The sequence below is a fragment of the Callithrix jacchus genome, chromosome 17 (assembly GCF_049354715.1).
Source record: "Callithrix jacchus isolate 240 chromosome 17, calJac240_pri, whole genome shotgun sequence".
NCBI lineage: Eukaryota > Metazoa > Chordata > Mammalia > Primates > Cebidae > Callithrix > Callithrix jacchus.
In genome coordinates, this window is record NC_133518.1 from 50944012 (window position 1) to 50968367 (window position 24356).

General features: G+C 39.6%; 1 protein-coding gene and 1 long non-coding RNA gene across 17 annotated transcripts in view; one reads left to right on the forward strand and one right to left on the reverse strand.

Moving 5' to 3' along the window:
• Positions 1–24356, reverse strand: part of TMEM108 (transmembrane protein 108) — a 337717-nt gene that overhangs the window by 208495 nt on the left and 104866 nt on the right. The gene's annotated exons all lie outside the window — the stretch shown is intronic.
• LOC144579931 (uncharacterized) lies at positions 1703–17353 on the forward strand. The gene is made up of 2 exons (XR_013528641.1): positions 1703–1812; positions 8325–17353. It is a non-coding gene; the product is annotated as an uncharacterized LOC144579931 (long non-coding RNA).

Genomic DNA, 24356 nt, shown 5'->3' on the forward strand with positions numbered 1-24356 from the left:
CCGAGATCGCGCCATTGCACTCCAGCCTGGGTAACAAGAGTGAAACTCCGTCTCAAAAACAACAACAACAACAACAACAACAAAATAAGCAGTGTATTTTAACAGATTTTGATCTTTTTAAAACTCTGACTTTAATATTTTGACTATTTGTTGAAGTAAAATGATGTCTAGTGCTGGTACACCACCAATATCTAAATACTTCTGGATGTTTTAGAGTGTGTTAATGTGTTTCTAAATACTGGCTACATTTTAAACTAGGTATTTTTTACAATTAAAATTGTGGTACCACATTTTACTAGTTTTGGTAACCTCCAACTCATACCTTAGCTCGAGAGCTGGGAGATCCTAGAGTTTACAGCTGGGTTTTGAATCGACAGCATCTTAGAAAGTTTTTTTTTTTTTTTTTTTTTTTTTTTAACTAAATAGAACCAGAATGGAGGCCTGAAACATTTGGGTGGTTTCCACTGTCTTTTTTGTTTTTTGTTTAAATACAACTTAGTCCTGTGTTTGCATAAGTGGATGATGTGAATATTATGGGAATATTAGTTTTTCTATAACAGTTATGTAAACTGAGCTAAAAATGCTTAGTTTGGGATTTTTAAAAAAATCTCCCAGGAAGCACACATTACTATTCTTTACAACCAGATGGAAAATAACATTAAGTCATCTCTTACCATGAAATTTTAAGGAAATGTTATTTTAATAAAAATGAAAAAGCTGTGGTGTAAAAGTTATCCCCCTCTCCTTATCTCCCTGTTAACATCAGGGCAGTACTGAAATAATGAATGCATTGTTAATGAAACCAAGAAAATAAAGGCCGTAGTATCTGATCCTGCCCTTGTTTCCAGTACATCTGTGCTGAGATGGTCTGCTGTTATTCAACCAGCTAATCACCATCTTTTGTTCGCATCACTGTGTTTTTACTCACTGGGGCTAATCTACACAGCCATCTGGTATTTGACAGATAATTGCTTTTTCTAAGTCCCATAGAGCCTGAAAACTATCTCAGGGGAAAATGAACTAGAAAACATTCTTCCCAGGTAGAGCAGCAATTGGAGCCAAGATGGAGGGAAGGCTACAGTGATAATTTTCAACTGGGGTACACATTTTGTCCCAGGTTATAATAAACCTGGAGTTATATGGGAAATGATAGGTTTGATAATATTCCATAGTATGACTTGTTCTAGAATCTGCTCCCATTTTCCCTGGCAGCCTCATCTCCTTCCAGAACAACTGAATCAGCCAGTATCTTTAGGGCTGAGGCTCAGAAATCTGCAGCGTTCACAAGCTCTCTCATGTGATTCCACTGCATAGTCCAGACACCAGGGATAAAATGATGAACAGCACAGTCCCTTTGCTGTACAGATAATATTTTAGAGTTCTGTTTATAATAGGATTTTGTTTACAATAATTACTTTTCTGACTACAAAAGAAATACATGCGTACTGCACAAAGCTTAGAAAATACAGAAAGTCCAAAGATGAGTACAAAACTGTATCATCCAATGATAAAGTTAATATTGCATACTGCTATGGTTTGAATGTGACAAAGTTCATGTGTTAGAAACTTAATCCCCAACGCAAAAGTGTTGAGAGGTGGGACCCTTAAGAAGTGATTAGGTCACGAGGACATGAATGGATTAATGCTATTATCTCGGGAGTAGGTTCCTAATAAAAGGATGGGTTCGGTCTCCTTCTCCCCCATCTCTACCCTGCTCTCTTGTCCTTCAAGCCTTCCGCCATGTGAAGATGTAGCAAGAAGCCCTCGCTAGATGTGGGCTCCTTAACCTTAGACTTCTCAGCTTCCAGAATGGTAAGAAATACATTTTTCCTTATAAATTACCCAGTCTGTGGTATTCTGCTATAGGGTGTACACCAAAAATAAAATCCTACCCACTCCTGCTGCAACTAGTTGAACAGACCCCCTTGTGGCCAAGGGAGCCCCCTAAACATCTTAAAACTGAGTTCCCAGCCAGGATGGGACGGAGGCCAGACATGCCTCATTACATCCCCTCCCTCTTGTAGTTTAGACACGACTGACCAGCATTAATGTTAAAATAGGGATCATAAGACTGACAGAACAGACTCTTTGTGGCACTAAGATACCAAATTATAAGCAGGGCATATGGCCATGCCAGGCAAGGGGTAAGTCGCACACTCCTATACTCGGAATAAACTATGTTTATTTATGAGTAAAATAAACTGGTTTTTTTCCAATTTTTATTTTAAGTTCAGGGGTGCATGTACAGTTTTGTTACATAGGTAAATGTGTGCCTCGATGGTTTGTGCACAGATCATACCTAGGTATAAAGCCCAGCATCCATTCGCTATTCTTCCTGATGCTCTCCCTCCTCCCAACACCACCCTCCAGCATAAACTATGTTTTAACTGCCACAAGGGTTTTCTTTTTCTCTAGCAGTTAAACAAGCACTGACCTTGAGATAGGCAACATTAAAACAATTACAACTCATCCAACTCATCAAAGCTAACTGAACCCCTGTTCTATCAGCCATAAATACAGCTTTGAACAAAACTGATTTCAGTAACTTTCTCCTGATGAGAAAACCACCAACCACAGACTGGTTCTGGCTGGTTTACAGATGTTGCCCACTTGGGTGCCTTCGTGTCCTGAAAAGACCTTTTGACATACAGGGCCTAACTGTAATACATTTAAATGTTAAGTTTCCACTCCAAAGTGAACACAGGTGTCTGTTATATGCATGTTTGTCCAATACACATGTATTAGGACCACCTTCATGAATATTCTTAGCTCCTTTTGTAACCTGTTCAACATGTATGTTTAGCCAACCTCTTCAACATAAAGCTCCTATCCCAAACACACCTCCTTCATAGTGGGTCTTGGCCAGAGGCAGGCTTCTGTGGGATGGCCACCCTGCAAGCTAGAATTCTTAGGAAGAAATAAAGTCTCCTTTCCTTTTATAAATTTATAAGTTGTGTGTTTTTTTTAAGCTAAGTGACAAAACAGACTGAGACACATATAAACCTGCAAATACTTCTTCTTCCAAAAAGTGAGATATGAACAAAAGTCTATAGTTCTTTTTTTTCACTTACCAATATGTCATGAGGAGTTTTTAATGGGACACTGTCTTTTTATAGATCTGTAATCTGTCTTACAGTATATAATTATAAAATGCTCTTCTACGTCACTTGGAATCATCCAATGTGTAGTGCATCTAAGTCTGCCCAGGTCTAATACCCCTTTGGTACTTAGTCCCGCAGGAGGATCTCAAAGGCTGCCTTTTAGGCTCCAAAGGAGCACATAAGCCTTCATAAAGCCTCTCCCTCACCAGGAAAGGGTGGTCTGAAGACTGTCCTCAATCCATGACTTACAGCCACTCTGCTTGGCTGTTCTTTTGACCCTGAAGAGTGATACGGAAATACATCATGTAAACAGAGATGTTTCTTTACAAGCCTGTAGTCTTTCTGGGTGTTCAATGACAACACAGAAGAAAAGCTTCTAAGAGAATCAAATGGAGTTTCATATAATTTATTTTTAATAAGTACTTTATATTCCTTGTATCAAAGGCAGTAGTGTTTATACTTTACTACCGTATGTGTACAAATGTGTAAAAAATATTTTCCCACTAGATAGTGTACACTCTCCATCTGTGTAGCTATGCACTTTTTTCAATATGGTGCTCTGTTGGATACCTTAATGCTCTCCCATGTGGCCTTTAAATTATGTATACTATTACTTTTTTTCAGTAAAAATGAGACCTCTCTTGTAAACATTTAAAGTTCACAAAACAAGTGACTCTTCTATCATTTATGGTGCACAAAAACTCCCTAACATTATCTCATTGAAGGGTCACAAGAGCCCCCTAACCATAGCCAGGGTTGTCACACTTAGCTGCAGGATCTTGCCACAGTCACCAATGCATCAATCGTGCCAAGCACAGTGCCTGGTACACAGGATTCATGAACAGCTGAACAACATCAGGTTAAGTGTTTTGACCACGTCATGTGGACAGTAAGTTGGCAGAGTAAGGATGCTCCCAAACCTAAGAATCTCACTACAAGTTCAGTGTCGTGTTCCTTCTACTGTATCACACTGTCTCCTGCCATTCTGGCTCCAATACAACAATTTTCATTTAGATCCACCAATCATATAACACAGGGTTCAGCTTATACACTCCCCAGTTATTCAAAGTATCAGGTTGAGAAGACAGGCTAGGCTAGAAACTGTGTAAAAGCATTGGTATGCGTTTAATTACCTTAAGAACTGGCCTTAGTCAGAGGTGTTCAGCCAAGTCAGTAAGAAATCCTGGCTCCTATCACGCTTGTTGTGACTTGACACTTTGTCTTGTCTGCTGAGATTAATAAAGTTGCTCTTGTCATATAGTAGAAAGAGGCACTAAATGTAGTCTATTCAAAGGCAGGCACATAGAGATAGAGATAGTGACCGCTGTTCCATAAATTGATCTGAATTAAGTAAGAGTCCAATTTTACTGCTTACAAAGAGAAAACAGTATTATGAAGAGTTAATCAGACTATGCATCTCTGATGGGAAGTTATAAAATGGAAACCTAGGTACGGGTAACTAGAAATAGGCAAGATCCTAGCTCGGAATAGTGTGAAAACTGAAAATCAGGAACTTGAGACTGAGACAAGTAGCTGTCAGAGAACAACCTAGTGTGAAACAAACTGGGGCCTTCACCAGCAGCCTAAGCTGTGGGAAACTTGGTGGCTAGGGATGATTTCAATGCAGAGGGAGAAGAAAGATGGCAGTAAGTGGAGAATGCTAAACCCAATGGCAAAATTATCAGAAGACACAGATTCAGGCCTCTGAGCATCAACTGTCCCACCTCTAAGTGAGGCACAGAGGTCTGAAATATCCTCCCTTTCTCCACAGTCTTCAAGGCTGCAGCTGTAGTTCATTTAAATCTGATTTTCTAGAACAGAAAAGTTTCGGGGGATAGAGGAGGGAGCCCCTGTATTACTGTCTCTAAGGCACAGTCCCCATGAGACTGGCTAGGGCAAACAAGAGCATCTCTCCTTCCTCTACCCCTCTGCTGTCCACCATAATAGCTATTATCACTTGTGATTCTCTGCTCTCCTCATTCCACCCTCCTTGACCCCTATGGCATATAAGAAGGACTATTTGGACAATGCACCCTTCAGTGGCATAAGTTAGTTGGATAACACCATGCCATCCCAAGGGAACATGGGTAGTTCTCACACTTCTCTTGGATGTTGCCTTCCACACGGTCCTGCCTCTTCCCCACTGGATAGAGAAGATAGTGGCCAGTGTGTAAGTTAATTTACTCTAGGGGTAGATGGAGTGAGGAAAAAGGAAAATAAGGCAAGAAGCCAGTAGCCCATCTCTGGAAAAAGGGTTCCCCAACCTGTCCTCTGTTTACTGAGTCTCTTTCCCTCATGAATATTTATGTGTAGCACTTTAGCTTGGCACTCTCTGGGAGATGGCAGCTGAGAGGCTCAAGACTGTGGCCAGTAAAAGCAAGGGAGAACTGACAGGCATGCAGTTAGAAAGCAAAGAACAGACATTAAACTCAAATTTCTTAGATGCAGACTTCCTACTAAAATCTATATGGGGTGGAAGAAAACCCCAGGCCCAAATGTTACTGTCATGTCCATATTACCTTTTAGAAAGCACATAGCCAGCAAACTGTTTCATATGCTGCCAGAAATAAACAGACAGAATGCAGCTGGGAACTCTGAGCTGTGCTACTCTGCAAATCATTTTACTGCATACAAATGACAGCTATTATACAACTGGGATCCCCCCAGGGAAATAATTTCTATTCCCAACTCCGTTTATAACCTGATGAGTCAGTTGAGGTCAGCAGGTTGGAGCAGTGTATTAATGAAGCCAAGAGCTCAGAAAAGATGCTCTGGCAGACCTGGATATTTTGCACAGTAAATACCTGCTTTCCCAAGACCACATCCTGTAATCTTAAAGGTCTGTCTTGCAAATGTGTAGCAGACATAAGAAAGCTGAACAAAGGCACTGATGGCTCTGTAGGTCAGAACTCACTACTGGAGAAATAATTCAGAGATAAAAAGTGGCCTATCTTTGACCTTACTCCCACTTTAGGAATTACTGGTCACTGTTACCACTGTGTAGTGAGATCATTTTTCATCTTGGTCTGCTCACTCAGGCTGAGTAGTATCATGTTCTTTACCTTGTCTCTAATAGTTCCCCCTCCTTTTTAGGTCCAGTTCACAGTTGTTACAAACAAATCAATAAAGCAAGTTAATAAGGTTGCAAGGGAGGACTTATAGAGTAAACAAATAGTTGTAACACATGAGCTTTGTGATTGTAGAGATGGCTGTCTAATCTGGGTTCAAAGCTTTGTATAGGATAGCAAGGATTTAAGAGATTTAACTTTTGTGTATCTGAAAAAAAAATCTAGGATTCAATACTCCACAAGTACAACTATTTAGGAAAGTCTTATTTAGGTACCATTCAGTTTAGAATTCCCTAATATCTTTAATCAGTTTCCTTTTTTTTTCCTGTATGTCCAGCAGGTTCAAAAATTATTAACCTGAGTATTCCCAGTCTCACTTCTAGTACCCCCAACTTCACTCTAGGTTCCAATGTGCCTGTGTGACTCCTGACCTTTTCTGAATGCTGATTTAGAAACGGGCCAAAAAATGGTAACAACAATACCTGAAGGCACTTAGCCAGGTTTTTGAAGAGCTCTTTGGTTGGGGGTTGGCAAAGAGACAGAAAGATACAGTTGGCAGAGCTGCCATGTGTGTTGAATACTGTATCAGAAATGGCGACAAGATTTCAACAAGTTGTTAGAGGTGAAAAATATACCCTCTCACTTTGAGCACTTTTTTTGAGTGAGAATGAGTAAGATGTTAGTTCCTTTTAGTCATATTTTTCTGCCACACAGTTGTTTCTTTGAACATATTACTGTGAAGAATGAGGACTCAATTGAACCCCAGTTACATTTTCACATTTCTGTTTATATCTAACATAATAATAATAGCTAACATTTATTGAGCACTTACCATGTATCATTTATTCATTCAATAGCTATTAATTCAACACCTACCTACTACGTTCCAGGCACTATTCTAGGCATTCGGGATACAATAGAGAACAGGCCATGAGAGGTCCCCACCTGATGAAGCTTATTTTCTAATGAGAGTAGAGGGACAATGGACAAATATGCAAGAGGAGGAAAGAGTGGCAGGGTGGCTACTTTAGACTGAGTGATGAAAGAATGCCTCTTGAGGATATTAAGGTGACAGCTGGTGGTGTGAAGAGGCCAGACACGTAAGATCAATGGACAAGCATTCCAGGAAGCAGAAACTGCATGCACATAAGTACCAATGTGAATACTTGAAGTGTTAAAACATCAGGTTGGTGTAGCTGAATCAAAAGGGTGAGGCTGGTACAAAATGGTGTCCAAGGTAGAGGTAGGACCAGATCATGTGGGGTTATGCAGGCTTGGGTTTTACTCAACATGCCAAAAACTGAGAAGTCACTGAAGGATTCTAAGAAGAAACTGATAGGACAGAATGTTCATTTTTAAAAGATTGTATCGGCAATAGGTAGAAAATTGCTTTTGGAGGTTGGGGGAGGGGTGTGCAAGCAAGAGGGTCAGTTAGGAGGCCATTACAGGGGATCAGATGACTGTGTAATATTAATGTCAGACAACTGTCAGACGTCATGCTTTGCATCGAATTCTCAAACCACCCCCCAAAGAAGTCTACAAAATTGCACAAGGACAAAGGCTTGGCACCAAAGGTAGTGCTGGACTGACCCAGATACCAGATACATAAGAAGTGGAGCAGGATGGCTGGGCTGAGTGACTTGCAGAAAGTAGGCAGAGAGGTCCTCAAAGTCAACAGAGATTTGAAGGCACAGACAGGCTAGCAGTAACAGCGAGGAACTGCCAGCTGATTAGATCTACCCTGGGAGAAGCTCCATCAATTTTTCTGTAAATTGAAAGCATTTGAGAGTGGCAGCCCAAGGTGGTCAGGTCAGCCTGGCTATGCCCTATTGCAATAAACCTGGCCCCCGTGTCCAAGGCTAACATATTTTTAACCTAAACCTAGAGAAGCAGCATTCAATCTGTTGGGAAGGAGTCCCAAGACTCAGTGATTTCACAAACACAGCATGGAACTTAGGCCTTATCTGGTTCCTAATAGAGGAAAAGAGAGCATCATTTAGACCCAAGGCCAACTCCTCAGGTGTGGCTATGTTGAGGACTGGGAACACAAAGATGTTCTCACAGTCTCACACCCAGACCCATGAACCAAGGAAACATTGCAGTTTGTTCCTCATGAGATTCCACTGAGCAGCATCAGTTTCTTTTCTCCCACCAGTGCCGCTTGCTAGAACCAGCTCTGAGGATGTTAACCGAGGCTGCGTTACGCACAAGAGGAGCAGCAGCCCTAAAGGAAGCCCGCCTACCCTGGAGGATGCCTTCCACTTCAGATAGGCCAGAAAGCCAGTTCCCTGCTAAGCACACCACAGGAGAACCCTGGAGTCCTCCACAGAGAAGGTGTCTGTCAAGCAAGAAGGTGACTGTGAACCCAGAAGATTCTGTTTGATTCTGGCCTCTCCCCATGCTTCTCAAGGTGGATTCTAACTTGCAGTGATAACAGGAACAAAGCCATTACATTCTCTCTGCACCTTTGCTGGGTCCTCTTAAATAAAGCAGGACAAAACAGAAAGAGACTTCATATAGTTTATGAAGAAAAGTTAAAAAAAAAAAGTGAAAATGAAAACAGAGAGAAGAGAATGGGATGGACACAAAGTAGTCATTAAATGAGAGAGGTCCTGGAGCCACACTGCCTGGCTTCAAGTCCCAGATCTGCCACTAACAGTTGGGTCACCTTGTTTAAGTCATTTAACATCTCTGTGACTCAGCTCCCTCATCTGTAAAATGGGAATAACAACAGCATCTGCTCACAGGGTTATGAGAAGTAAATTAACATGAATATGTAGGCAGTCCCTGGCCCAGAGTTAGACGTATGAACGGGTTATCATCATCACAGTGGGATTCTTAAATCTGAATGTAAACCTGCAGTGCTACTCCTGGAAAAAAAATTATACCAGAAAGACACTGAGTAGGGTGCAAGAGCCCTCAAAGATCAGGTAATCAAAGGGGTAGATCCTTTGGAGTGAAGGAAGGAAAATAAGTTAGTTATTTAGAGCATGGGTAAATGCAGCTAAAGAGAAGAAACAGAAAACACAGATGACAGATGTATAATGTTTTAAAATACCTAAATTCCAGGGAAATGGGTCATGGAGATTTACCAAACCAGATTAGCAAAACAAGAATAAAAACTACTTTATAGGTGGAAAACCATGAAGTACATCATAGTGATAAATTCCTACTAATCACTATCAACTGGTAGGAGGGACACACAGAGCAGCTCGCCTACTTCCTTACAATAGTGGGGAATCATAGAGGATGATCTACCAGAAACCATGGATGTCACGAGTGAAGATCTCGGGAGATAATGAATGTAATGTTCTCCCTTTTAATATGGAAAGCCTGCATTTTTGCTGTCCTTCTCTGGGTGATTCATCACATTCACCAACAGATATAGCATGCTTGTGACACCTTTCCTGAGTGGTAAAGGCTGGGAATTTTTACAGCCTGGTAAACATACATGCAGCCTGAGCTGTTACTCTACTGTGTTAGACACCTATTCACAAACCTTGATTGGTGGCTGCATGACATTAGCCAGCTGTGGGAAAGGCCAACAGAAGACGGTAACCATAGACATTACTTTTGTGATAGCTCCTCTCATAAATGACCATTTAACCAAATTAAATCTGCCCCTCATCCTTGAGATACAGGGGTCTCCAAGTACTGATGGAAGATGGACAGTGCTCCTTCACATCTCCCTCCACAAACACTGCACATACTTAGGGTCAGGAAGGGGACTGCATGCCAAAGTTTGATCATACTTCACCATGAGTGGCAGAATGATGGGCAGTTTCTCTTTGACTCTGGCATTTTTTGATTTTCTATGAAACAAATGTCAACGATGTTGAAGAACTAAAAGGTTTGCTTCCTTGAGTCAACAGTTTCACATCTAACCAAGTTCTATGATTCATGAGACACCACAGAGACAAATATGGAGGCAGAACGTACCTCTGTTCTTTTGTGTTTGTTTTTGTCTGATTCTGTTATATAAAAAGGAGTTAACAGGACTCACAGGATTGTTAAGAGGCTTAAAGGAGATAACCCACTTGTCTAACACCTGGCATATGGCATGTAGGCTTTGCTCCAAAAAGAAGGGTTAATCTGTTCAGTTTAAAGAGACTAAGCACTCAGAAGGCCATGCCACAGTCTCCAGGGCTGGCACTAACCAGCCTTTCAACAGAGTCACACAGGGCTAATTGTTATCCGGAACTAGGGGAGCTCATGACCCTGGCTCACACACACCCTGAGAGAGCTATATTCAGCGGGATACACGTGAATCTTCATTAAAATTGATGGCTTGAATCATCAAAGTTAGTGATTGTTACACTGAATGCTTACTATATGCTTTAATGCAGATAAGAGTTTAATATAAAGTAATTCTGTCTTAGGCATCCTCCAAGAGAACGTGTTATCCTGAACTTGTTAAAAGTACTCTTAATCAGAATGCCATTCCTTGCATGGCTCTCAAGCACCGGTTTATGGCCACATGTTCTAAAATGGGTCCAATTTTCTCTAAGTGAGAAAAGAGTGTCAAGGAGAGTAAGAACTTAAAATCTGAGCAATAGTTTACCTTTCCCAAAATTATAAGACTCAGGTTTAATTTTGTGGTAATAACTACAGACTTGTTAAAAAATATATATAAAGGTAGCTTGTCTTTAATTACATTCAATCACTCTTCCAAATATTGTTATGATCTGCATAGAAACTTTTTCCCGACCAATAACTTTTCCTTTCAATTAAACTTTTAAGAAATAGAAGTAGACAGAAAAGCCCAGTTCTATTCCTGGTCTGTAGATACCTTAAATACTTAACAGAAAAGATGAGAAAAAGACATGATTGGTTTGAGGCCAACATCTCTTTTTGAAAACTGGAGTTTAAAAAGGGAGCAAAGATATTAACAAATCTAATATGCAGCAGAGACATGTATAACATATCTAAAACCTGAATATCCAGGTACTCAAGTAATATTAAGAATGATTGGTAAACCTTCTAGCCAGACTGTTCCAGGAAATTATGTTGCAGCAACAACCCCAAATATCTCATTACTTTAACATGACAGAAATTTCTTTCTTTCTCATGCTTCACACTCAACATCAGGCAGCTGGGAGCTTTGCTCATCGTGGCCAATTAAGGAACCCCAGGTCGATTAAGGCTTCACATTGCTTCCACCATCCCAGTGGCAGAGAAAGAAGGGGAAAACAGTGATTGACACACAGGCTCTTAAAGGCTTCCCTCTAGAAGTGGCATATATCCATCTGGGCCCACATTTCATTGGCCAGAGTAAGATACATGGCCATACCTAATGCAAAGGAGGCAAAGCAGTACAGTTCTGCCACATGCCTAAAAGGCACAGAGGTGGACATTTCTGAACATGACAAATGACAATCTTACGTAAGAATCTTGCACTGTTCTTTCTCATCTATTATCTCATTGGACTTCTACTCCACCCTTGCAGTTTGGGTTCTATCAGCATCCCATTTTACAAACAAAAATAGCCAAGCTTCAGAGAGATTAAGTGACTTGCTTAAATCACATAAATAGTAAAACAGCTTTTGATATTCCATATTCTAATATTTGAGTTAAAAGGCTATTGTGCAAATCTTTGCACCTATAATTTGAAGTACATTCTAAGTTTTTATTTATACTATTCATTAAATATATTGTCTGATGTTACTCATCTCTTCATATATACCATACATGCACTCTGTCTCTAACTAAATTCTGCGCTTCCTGAAGATATATTATCACATAGATCCTTGCATTCTCCACAGCATCTCAGCTACTGCAGAGTCACAAAAGGCAAAATATTTCTAAGCTTGTCTTAGTTGTTGTAAAACATCTATAGAATTATGATTTTCTGAACACCATGCCTGTACCTTTGGGTACCTCAGGAGAAAGAAGTTAACTAGAAAAATTAAGCATAGGCTTGGGCAGCATAGTGAGACGTTGTCTCTAACAAATAATAATAATAATAGAGATTGAAACTAGATCCCCAACTTACATCATATTAAAAAAAAATCAACTCAAGATGGATTAAAGACCTAAATGTAAAACCTAAGTCTATAAAAACCCTGGAAGATAACCTAGGAAATAACATTTTGGACGTAGGATCTGGCAAAGATTTCATAACAAAAACACCAAAAGCTATTTCAGAAAAAGTGAAAATTGATAACGGGACCTAATTAAACTAAAGATCTTCTGTACAGCAAAAGAAACTATCAACAGAGTAAACAGACAACCCACAGAATGGGAGAAAATATCTGCAAACTATACATCTGACAAGGGTCTAAGATCCAGAATCTACTTAAATGTACAAGCAAAAAAACAACCCACTAAAAAGTAGGCAAAGGATATGAATAGACTATTTTCAAAAGAAGACATACATGTGGCCAACAGGCATATGAAGAAATGCTCAATATCACTAATCATTAGGGGAATGCAAATCAAAATCAAAATGAGATACCATCTCACATCAGTCAGAATGGCTATTATTAAAAACTCAAACAATAACAGATGCTGGCAAGGCTGCAAAGAAAAGGAAACACTTTTTTTTTTTTTTGAGACAGAGTTTCGCTCTTGTTACTCAGGCTGCAGTGCAATGGCGCGATCTCGGCTCACTGCAACCTCCACCTTCTGGGTTCAAGCAATTCTCCTGCCTCAGCCTCCTGAGTAGCTGGGATTACAGGCGTGCGCCACCATGCCCAGCTAATTTTTTGTATTTTTAGTAGAGACGAGGTTTCACCATGTTGACCAGGATGGTCCTGATCTCTTGACCTTGTGATCCACCTGCCTCGGCCTCCCAAAGTGCTGGGATTACAGGCTTTAGCCACCACTCCAGGACAGGAAACACTTTTATACTGCTGGTGAGAGTATAAATTAGTTCAGCCATGTGGAAAGCAGTGATTTCTCAAATATCTAAAAACAGAACTACCATTCAACCCACTACTGGGAATATAACCAGAGGAATATAAATCATTCTACCATAAAAACACATCCACACATTGTGTTTATTGTAGCACTACTCACAATAGCAAAGACATGGAATCAACCCAGATACTCATCAACAATAGGCTGGATAAAGGAAATGTGATACATATATACCATAGAATAGTATGCAGCCATAGAAAAGTATGAAATCCCTTCTTTGCAGGAACATGAATGGAACTGGAGGCCATTATTCTTACCAAACTAACACAAGATCAGAAAACCAAATACCACATGTTCTCACTTATACATAGGAGCTAAATAATAAGAACACATGGACACAAAGAGGGGAACAACAGACACTGGGGTCTACTTGAGAGGAAAGTGGGAAGAGGGAGAGATTCAGGAAAAAGATACCAGGTGATAAAATAATCGCCATAGCAAACCCCCAAGTCACGAGTTTACTTATTTAGCAAACCTGCACATGTACCACTGAACCTAAAATAATAGTGAAACTTTTTTAAAAAAGAAAAAAAGTTTACTACTTTATTATTATGAAGAACTTAAGACTGCTCTATTTGGACATGTCCTCCATATACCACCTTCATTTACAAATACAAAGTTTTATATTTGTAAATACCTGGTGCATGTAAAGTGCATATAAATTGTGACTATATATGCACATGCTTCCCTTTTTCTTTTCATTTATTTATTTAATTTTCTTTTTTCTTTCTAAGGTTCAATTCAGGTAGTGCTTCCCTTTTTCATCATATCAAATCACATCACACACTACAGACAACACATCATTCTTACTACATACAACCATTTCCAATTTGCAGGCTTCTGTTTGCCTTTGTTATGACACTGAAAGTTTCTCTTTGTGAATTCACTAAAAGTCATTTTGCCATCATTAAATCATTTCCATAGATTTCCCCAAAGGCAAAATCTTTCTGAAAACACTGGAATGAATGCAGTGCTCCTACACAGGGCAAGATTGGAAGGATCAAAAGCCAAGTGCTTAATTAGCACCAGAGTCTGCATAAAAAGGAGAAGTGATAATGGTGAAACCAGTTCCCTGAGAGCTTGTCTGATCTGTCATAATCTAATCACAGACTAAACTCACTTGGGGCATGCTACTTAATTTCTTTCACTGTCCTCATTGTAAAAGTAGGATAATAACAGTGCTTATTTCATGGGGATGTTGGGGCAATTAAATGAGAATGCATAAAACACAGAAGACGTCTAATACATGGTAAGAATTCTCTAAATGTTATAGCTATTACTTTCCTTTGAATTTTGCCAAAAGCTTCCACTTGAGCCAATTGAACTCAGATATTAACATATAATGAAATTTTGGGGCTGGAAGGGTCTTTGGAGTCGACCTGCACCAAAGAAATCTAAGGCATTTCCCTGGAATCAGTTTATGAGGGAGCAAAGATGAAACCTGGGTTTCCTGACTGTTAACCTCATGTAATTTTATGTCTAGAAGGAACATCTTATTTAGAATCGTGTTTGACACAATGGTCTACTTGATTCTGCACAAATCAAAGTTGATTTTCTTTGGTTAGTGTTCATTTCCTCTGAAAAATCTATCTATCTAAGCACAGAGAACACAACCAACCCCCATCAGTGTTAAATGCTGGCCTGAGTACAAAATGAAACAGGCCCAAATATTGAATCAAAGCTCTTTGCAGCCTAGAGGTAGGGCTCCAGTCTGAAATTAGTTCTATTTTGCTCACCAGCTTAATGATATTGTCAGTTGTTTTTTAATTAAGTTGTGCTTAACTGCTACACTGAATGAATTTTAAGAGCTATCAGAAATGCTTGCTGTGTTCCAATGTACTTTAAAATGAAAAAATTTAAATTGGTTCTCTTTTAAAAGGCTTAGTCAAGGGCATTTCAGGAAACAGCTTAAACGTGTTTTTCCAGGTAATAGGGGTCTGGAAATTCCAGTAAGTTTGCATGTCCTCCAAGCTCTAAGAGTTATAGTCTCATTCTTCCAAAGTAAGCCATTGAATTGCCTTATCTGTGAAACAGAAATCAGGAGATACACAGGAGTCATGTGACAAAGGCATTACCCAATAGATGACAGCAATTTCTAAAACAACTATAAAGATGGATTTCCTCTTTTTATTCTTTCTTTCCAGAATCAAATCAGTATTCAACAGACAGCAGTGTGTCATCTAGCTTCTCTTCTGCCCTTATGGAGGTTCAACTATGATATCTCTTTGAACAAAACAGATGAAATTAAGTCAGCATATGTTGCCATTACATTGGCAAATAAAAAAAGATACTGCCTCCTTCTAAGAAAGTCCATTGAAACTGTAACATGAATTCCCAGCAGACCAATTGTTCGCAAAAGAATATGCTATTGCTGTTCCTTAGCAACAATTGCCATTCTTCAAAGGCACTATGAATGAAGAGTTAAACACCTTCATCCGTCCCTTGTATCTGAAGTATGACTTGAGATTCTGATTAAAGTGAATGTTCTCTGGTATTTTGGAAGCACTCAACTGATGAAACTTACTCATGGAGTTGAATCAAATGCTGTTTTGGTTAATAGATGTCTCAAACAACCAAATAAATACGTCATCACTTGATTTGTGCAGGTCAACTGTAGATGCATACAGTAGCATATGGTCTACTCTGGTTCGCATCAATCATGACATTCGACTCTCCATTCTCTTACTCAGTTCTCTTTTCTACTCTGCCACAGAAAGAGACAACTGATGTGTGAGGCACTCAGGATACAGAGATGATGTGAAATGTTTGACAAATAAATATCTACTTCATTTAAAGTGACAAGATACCACAAATTTAATGGCAACGTGCAATTAATATATTTAGAAACTCCACATAATGGTTCTATTGCTATTTGAATATAAACACAAATAAAGTGAGATCTGTCACTGAAATACTTCATTAAATTAGGTTAAAACTATAAGCCTGGTTTGTTACAATAGGTACCTTGTTATTATTGTTTATTTCTAGGATTACAATCCTAGGTTTAATGTCAATGATTTTCCCCTCAAGTTTCTATTAGACTCTTCCTATTATTCAGAGGCCTTCTCAGAATATAAGAAATAAAATAATTCTACAAGAAAATTTATGCTTCATAGCAAAAGTGACTTGTAATTTGATTTCCATAATGGTTTTTCCCATCAAAGATCTCTGGAGTAGACTTTGGAAAGTCTTCTCAGTAAGCTAGCTCAGATTTAATATTGCTCAGTTGTCCATTCATTCATTAGTTTGTCCATTCATTCAACAAGTATTTGTTGGGCATCTTGGTGCCATAAACTGGGTCAGGGGATAGGTATGCAACAAAACAAACATGTTCCCTGCCCTCAGATTTAAAGTTCTAAGGGGGCAACAGAAAATTACAGCCAAATACAATGCAGCATGTCGAGTGTCAAAGCCAAGGGAGGATCAATGCTAAAGGGGCATCTAGCCAAGGTCCCCTTACCCAGACAGCGTTCAGAATGATATCTTGGAAAAAATGGTGGTGAAATAGGAGAGGTAAAGGAATAAAAAACAGTTCTTGGAAGAGGAGGTGGCAGCTACACAGGTCAGGAAAAGAAAGGCATGGCAAGAGAAGGAAATAGAAACTCATTACTGATACACTCACACTGGAATAATGAGGTCAAAGGAGGTAAACTGGGGACTGACCAGGAAATGTTGTATAAGCAAAATGAAGGTGTCTCAGTTTACCTTAAAAGTATGGGGGAGGCACTAAATGTGTTTGGAAAGAAAGGTAGGAGTGCACTTGATTGTGTCTAGTCTTCTTGCCATCTTGTACTTGTCGGATTGATGTTCACTGTGTCATCAGAATACATTTCTCATAATGTCTCTGATCTGACCCCACTTTAGAAACCTCTACAGACATTTTATAACCAAAGAATGGCTCCTTTTTTATTTTTATTTTTTAAAGCTAACCTATTCATCATGTTCTTGATCTGGAGGGGACTTTAAAGATCACACACTCTAATCTTCTTACTATTCAGGTAGATAAATACAGGTTTAAAAAAGGTGAACTATAATTTTATGTCAAAAGCATAGGCAACCAAAGGAAAAATATCAAGTGAGGCTACATCAAACGGAAAGGCTTCTGCACAGCAAAGGAAACAATCAACACAGGGAAAGGCAACCTAGAGCATGGAAGAAAATATTTTCTATTATATCTGATATCATATATCTGACAGGTGGCTAATATCCAATATATATAAGAAATTCAGACAACTCAATTGCAAAAAAAAAAAAAAAAAAAAACAACCAAATAACCTGATTTTTTTAAATGGGCAAAGGGCATAAGAAGTTATTGTTCCAAAGAAGATACAGAAATAACCAAAACCATGTGAAAAGGTGCTCAACATCACAGAAAAGCAAATCAAAACCATAATGAGATATCACTTCATATCTATTGGGAAGGCTATTATTAAAAAGTCAAAAGGTAACAAGTGATGGTGAGGATGTGGAGAAAGGGAAGCCCTTTACACTGCTCTTGGGATTGTAAATTGGTACAATCACTGTGGAAAACAGTATGAATATTCTCTCAAAAAAACTTACAATAGAGCTGCCATATGATCCTGAACTCCCACTTCTGGGCATATATCCAAAATAATTGAAATCAGTATGTCAAAGAGATATATGCATGCTCAGGTTTATTGCAGCACTATTCATAATAGCCAAGATATGAAAATAACCTAAGTATCTACTGAGAGATGAATGAGTAAATAGTATATAAGGGAATATTATTCAGCCTTCAAAAAGAAGAAAATCCTGCCATTTTCAGCAATATAGATGAACCCAGAGGACACTATGTCAAGTGAAATAAGCCACACAGAAAGAAAAATCTCACTTAGTATTTTTCTAAAATAGTTGAACTCATAGAAACAGAGTAGAATGGTGGTTGTCAGTGGCTGGGAAAAATGTAGGGATCTCGCTCAAATTATACAAACTTTCATTTATAAGATGGGTTCTGGGAATCAAATATACAGCATAGTAACTATAGTTAATTATGATGAGTTGTATACTTAAAATTTGCTAAGAGACTTTAGTGTTCTCACCACACATTAAAGAAATGGTGAGCCAGAACAGGAAATAATCACTTTAAACTTCATATGGAATTACAAGAGACCCCGCATAGCCAAGACAATCCTAAATAAAAAGAACAAAGCCAGAGGCGTCACGCTGCCAGACTTCAAACTATACTACAAGGCTACAGTAATCAAAACAGCATGGTACTGGTACTGAAACAGAGACATAGACCAATGGAACAGAACAGAGACCCCAGAAGAAACACCACACATCTACAACCATCTGACCTTTGACAAACCCAGCAAAAACAAGCAGTGGGGAAAGGCTTCCATGTTTAATAAATGGTATTGGGAGAACTGGCTAGCTATGTGCAGAAAGGAGAAACTAGATCCCTACCTGTCACCTTACACTAAAATTAACTCCAGATGGATCAAAAATTTAAACATAAAACCTAACACCATAAAAACACTAGAAGAAAACATAGGCAAAACCATCCAGGACATAGGCATAGGCAAGGACTTTATGACTAAAACACCAAAAGCAATGACAATAAAAGCCAGGATAGACAAATGGGATCTAAACTCCAGAGCTTCTGTACAGCAAAAGGATTAAACTTTTATTGCCATATAAGCAATGGCAATAAAAGCCAGGATAGACAAATGGATTAAACTCCAGAGCTTCTGTACAGCAAAAGAAACCATCATTAGAGTGAATCAGCAACCAACAGAATGGGAAACATTTTTTTCAATCTACCCATCTGACAAAGGGCTAATATCCAGAGTCTACAAAGAACTAAAACAGACATACAAGAAAAAAACAACCCCAACCAAAAGTGGGCAAAGGATATGAACAGACACTTTTCAAAAGAGGACATATTTGAGGCCAACAAACATATGAAAAAGTGCTCATAATCACTGGTCATTAGAGAAATCCAAATCAAAACCACACTAAGACATCATCTCACGCCAGTTATAATGGTGATCATTAAAAAATCGGGAGACAACAGATGTTGGAGAGGATGGGCAGAAATAGAACACTCTTACACTGCTGGTGGGAGTGTAAATTAGTTCAACCATTGTGGAAGACAGTGTGGCAATTTCTCAAGGATCTAGAAATAGAAATTCCATTTGACCCAGCAATCCCACTATTGGGTATATACCCAAAGAACTATAAATCATTCTACTATAAAGACACGTGCACATGTATGTTCATTGCAGCCCTGTGGACAATAGCAAAGACCTGGAACCAACCAAAATGCCCATTGATAGACTGGACAAAGAAAATGTGGTACATATACACCATGGAATACTACACAGCCATAAAAAACGATGAGTTTGTGTCCTTTGTAGAAACTTGGAATCTGGAAACCATCATTCTCAGCAAACTGACCCAAGTACAGAAAGCCAAGCACCATATGTTCTCACTCATAGGTGGGTGTTGAACAAGAATATGTGAACTCAGGGAGAGGAGCATCACACACAGGGGACAGTTGGGGGGTAGGGGAGAGACAATGGGGAGTAGGGAGGGAGAGAAGGGTGGGGAGGGATAACATGGGGAGAAATGCCAGATAAAGTATGCACCTAAAGTAAAATAAATAAATTATATATATATAAAAAAGAAATTGTGAGCATATGAGGTGATGGATGTTAATTTGCTTGATTTGGTAATCATTTCACAATGTATCCATATTTTGAGACATTACATTGTACACCTTAAGTATATACAATTTTTGTCAATTATTTTTCAGGAAAGCTGGTGGGGGGGGCACAAAAAAGGTGAACTGTTTTATCTGAGGGCCTGTGGGGTGCTGAATCAACTGTGTAAGGCCTAAAACCTAGGCTCCTATTGGTAATTCTTTTACATAGCACTATCAGGTAGTGAAGTCCAACTTGACTGATATAGATGTTTTCTTCTCTTATTCTATAAGCTAGGTTAAATATTTGTGTTTTCTTGTTGTTGTTTTGTTTTGTTTGAGGCAAGGTCTTGCTCTGCACTCCAGGCTGGAGTACAGTGGCATAATTTTGGCTCATTGCAGCCTTGGCCTCCCAGGGTCAAGTGATCCCCCCACCTCAGCCTCCTGAGTATGGGACCACAGGCATGCATCACCATGTCTGGTTAATTTTATTTATTTTTTGTAGAGATGAGGTCTCACTATGTTGCCCAGTCTGGTCATAAACTCCAGGGCTCAAGTGATCCTCCCACGTCAGCCTCTGAAAATACTGGAATTACAGGTATGAGCCACCATACCTGGCCAATGCTTGACTTTTTTTAAAACTTTACCAGCACATTTAAAAGCTGAGAGGCTCTCTGGAATGACTGATATCAAGAATATAATTTAAGAACTATAATGGTGAAGCCCTGTTAATATTGATTTATATTCTGAACATATAGAAGACCTTTCAGTCAAATCCTGGACTTTTCCCAGCATTAGGATCACCTAACTAAAAGCATAATGATATGATGCAGGTAGTCAGTGTCCTTTTTTTAAATTAGTGCTCCTAGAAACAGAAGCACAATATGACCACAACAAAACCAGACTCTCTGGCTCCTCAGTTATCCTGTACATTTTCCAACTGCCTCAAGAAAAACAGCTATTATATTTGCTCTAGCTTTGGCCATTAGAGGTTCTTTGAGATTGACTTCTATGTCCTTTTAGTGTATTTTTTTTTTCCTTGAGCATTTCCTTACTTTCTGGCATCACAAGATACCCTCGGTTCCTCTTGTATTTTCCTCTCCCAGTCTTAGAATCAGCCATTTCTCCATGGAGTCCTGGGCTAGTTTACCAGAAAACAATATTTACAAAACAAAATCTGAGTACTAGGTATGCTCATTGCTCATGGATAGAGCTAGAAAAGATTTCTATGTGTATTAATGCAGGCATACAGAGATACCTGTATTTCTGTAGCTAGCTATCCAAATATGCATTAACATAAATAGAAGTTCATATTGGTATTTCTAACTTTAATCCAGCACCATAGGATTTATCACAGCATTCAGAGGAGGGGGGTTTTTAATCAGAGAAAGATTTTAAGCAACGAAAAGATTCCTCAAAGCAGGTATGTCTTAGTCCAGACTGAGGGGAAAATACTGACATGGTTATCAGTTGAGTTTCTTTAATTAAATAAAATCTTCTCAGTAGTAGGTAGTAGGTTGTACTGACTATGTTTTACAGGTGGCAAAACTGAGTCTCCAGAGAGGTTAAGAAAGTTGCCAATATTTTTACCACAAGCAAAAAGCAACCCCATTAAAAAGTGGGCAAAGGACATGAGCAGACATTTTTTTAAGAGAAAACATGTATACGGCCAACAAGTATATGAACAGATGCTCAATATTAATGATCATTAAAGAAATGCAAATCAAACCACAATGAGATACCATCCCACAAAAGTCAGAAAGGCTTTTGTTAAAGAGTCAAAAAGCAGATGCTGGCAAAATTTCAGAGAAAAGGGGACATATATGCTGCTGATGGGAGTGTAGATTAGTTCAGCCATTGTAGAAAGCAGTGTGGTGATTCCTCAGATAACTTAGAATTACCATTTGACCCAGCAAATCCCATTATTGTGTATATACCCAAAGGAATATAAATCATTCTACCATAAAAACACATGCATGTATATGTTTACTACAACACCAATGACAAGAGCAAAGACATGGAATCAACCTAGGTGCTCATCAATCGTGGGCTAAAGAAACTGTGGTACATATATACCATGGAATACTATGCAGCCATAACAAAGAATGAGATGTCTTTTGCAGCAACATGGGTGGAGCTGGAGGCCATTATCTTAAGTGCACTAATGCAGGAACGGAAAACCAAATACCATATGTTCTTACTTATGAGTGGGAGCTAAACAAAGAGAATACATGAACACAAAAAGGGGAACAAATGACACTAAGGTCTACGTCAGGGTGAAGAGTAGAGGAGGGAGAATCAAAAAACTACCTAAGGGATACTATGCTTATTACCTGGGTGATGCAACAATTTGTACACCAAAACCCTGAGACACACAGCTTACTTATAGAACTTATATACTGCATGTGTACCCCTGAACCTAAAATAAAAAAATTTTTAAGTTAACTTATAAAGTTAAAAGTGTCTAGCAAGATGGCCAAACAGGAACAGCTCCAGTCTGTAGCTCCCAGCAAGATGAAAACAGAAGGTGGGTGATTTCTGCATTTCCAACTGAGGTACCTGGCTCATCTCATTGAAGCTGGTTAGACAGTGGATGCCAACCCATGGAGGGTGAGCAGAAGCAGGGTGGGGGGGTATCACCTCATCTGGGAAGCACAAGGAGTTGGGGAACTCCCTTCCCCAGCCAAGGGAAGCCATGAGGGACAGCTATCTGGCTCAGATACTATGCTTTTCCCACGGTCTTTGCAACTCACAGTCCAGGAGATTTCCTCAGCTGCCTATACTTCCAGGGCCCTGGGTTTCAAGCACAAAACTGGGGAGCCATTTGTGCAGACACCGAGCTAGCTGAAGGAGGTTTTTTTTTTTTTCATACCCCAGTGGTGCCTAGTACACCAGCTAGACTGAACCACTTATTATCCTGGAAAGGGGGCTAAAATCAGGGAGCAAAGTGGTCTAGCTTAGCGAATCCCACTCCTATGGAGCCCAGCAAGCTAAGATCCACTGGCTTGAAATTCTTGCTGCCAGGACAGCAGTCTGAAGTTGACCTGCAATGCTTGAACTTGGTGAGGGGAGAGGAGCCCACTATTACTAAGGCTTGAGTAGGTGGTTTTCCCCTCACAGTGTGAACAAAGACACCTAGAAGTTCAGACTGGGCAGAACTTCAGACAGCACCACAAAGCCTCTGTAGCCAGACTGCTTCTCTAGATTCCTCCTCTCTGGGCAGGGCATCTCTGAAAGAAAGGCAGCAGCCCCAATCAGGGACTTATAGATAAAACTCCCATATCCCTGAGACAGAGCACCTGGGGGAAGGGGTGGCTGTAGGTACAGTCAGCAGACTTAAACATCCTGCCTGCTGGCTCTCAAGAGAATAGCAGATCTCCGAGCACAGTGCTTGAGCTCTCAAGGGTCAGACTGCCTCCTCAAGTGGGTCCCTGACCACCATGCCTCCTAACTGGGAGACACCTCCCAGCAGGGGTCAAAGGACATCTCATACAGGAGAGCTCCAGCTGGCATCTGGTGGGTACCCCTCTGGGATAAAGCTTCCAGAGGTAGGAACAGGTTCTGCAGCCTCTGCTGGTGATACCCATGCAAGCAGGGTCTGGAGTGGACCTCCAGCAAACTCTAGCAGACATGAAGCAGAGGGGCCTGACTGTAAGAAGGAAAACTAACAGAAAGGAACAGCATCAACATCAACAACAAAAAAGTTCACACAGAAACCCCATCTGAAGATGAATCCACAAAGACGAGGAAAAACCAGCACAAAAAGACTGAAAATTCCAAAAACCAGAATGCCTCTTCTCCTCCAAAGAATCACAACTCCTTGCCAGCAAGGAAAAAAAGTGGACAGATAATGAGTCGAACGAACTGACAGAAGCAGGCTCCAGAAGGTGGGTAATAACAAACTCCTCCAATCTGAAGAAGCATGTTCTAACCCAATGCAAGGAAGATAAGAACCTTGACAATAGGTTAGAGGAATTGCTAACTTGAATAACCAATTTAGAGAAGAACATAAATGACCTGATGGAGCTGAAAAACACAGCATGAGAACTTGGTGAAGTATACACAAGTATCAATAGCCGAAGTAATCAGGCAGAAGAAAGATCAACTTAATGAAATAAAATTAAAAGACAAGATTAGAGAAAAAAGAATAAAAAGGAGTGAACAAAGCCTCCAAGAAATATGGAACTATGTGAAAAGACCAAACCAACATTTGATGGGTGTAACTGAAAGTAACGGGGAGAATGGAAGCATGCTGGAAAACACTCTTCAGGATATTATCCAGGAGAACTTCCCCAAACTAGCAAAATAGGCCAACATTCAAATTCAGGAAATAAAGAGAACACCACAAAGATACTCCTAGAGAATAGCAACCCCCAGACACAGAATTATCAGATTCACCAAGGTTGAAATGAAGGAAAAAATGTTAAGCACAGCCAGAGAGAAAGGTCAGGTTACCTACAAAGGGAAGCACATCACACTAACGGCAGATTTCTCTGCAGAAACTCTACAAGCCAGAAGAGAGTATGGGCCATAGACCACTAGCCAGACTAATTCAACATTTTTAAAGAAAAGAATTTTCAACCCAGAATTTCATATCCAGCCAAA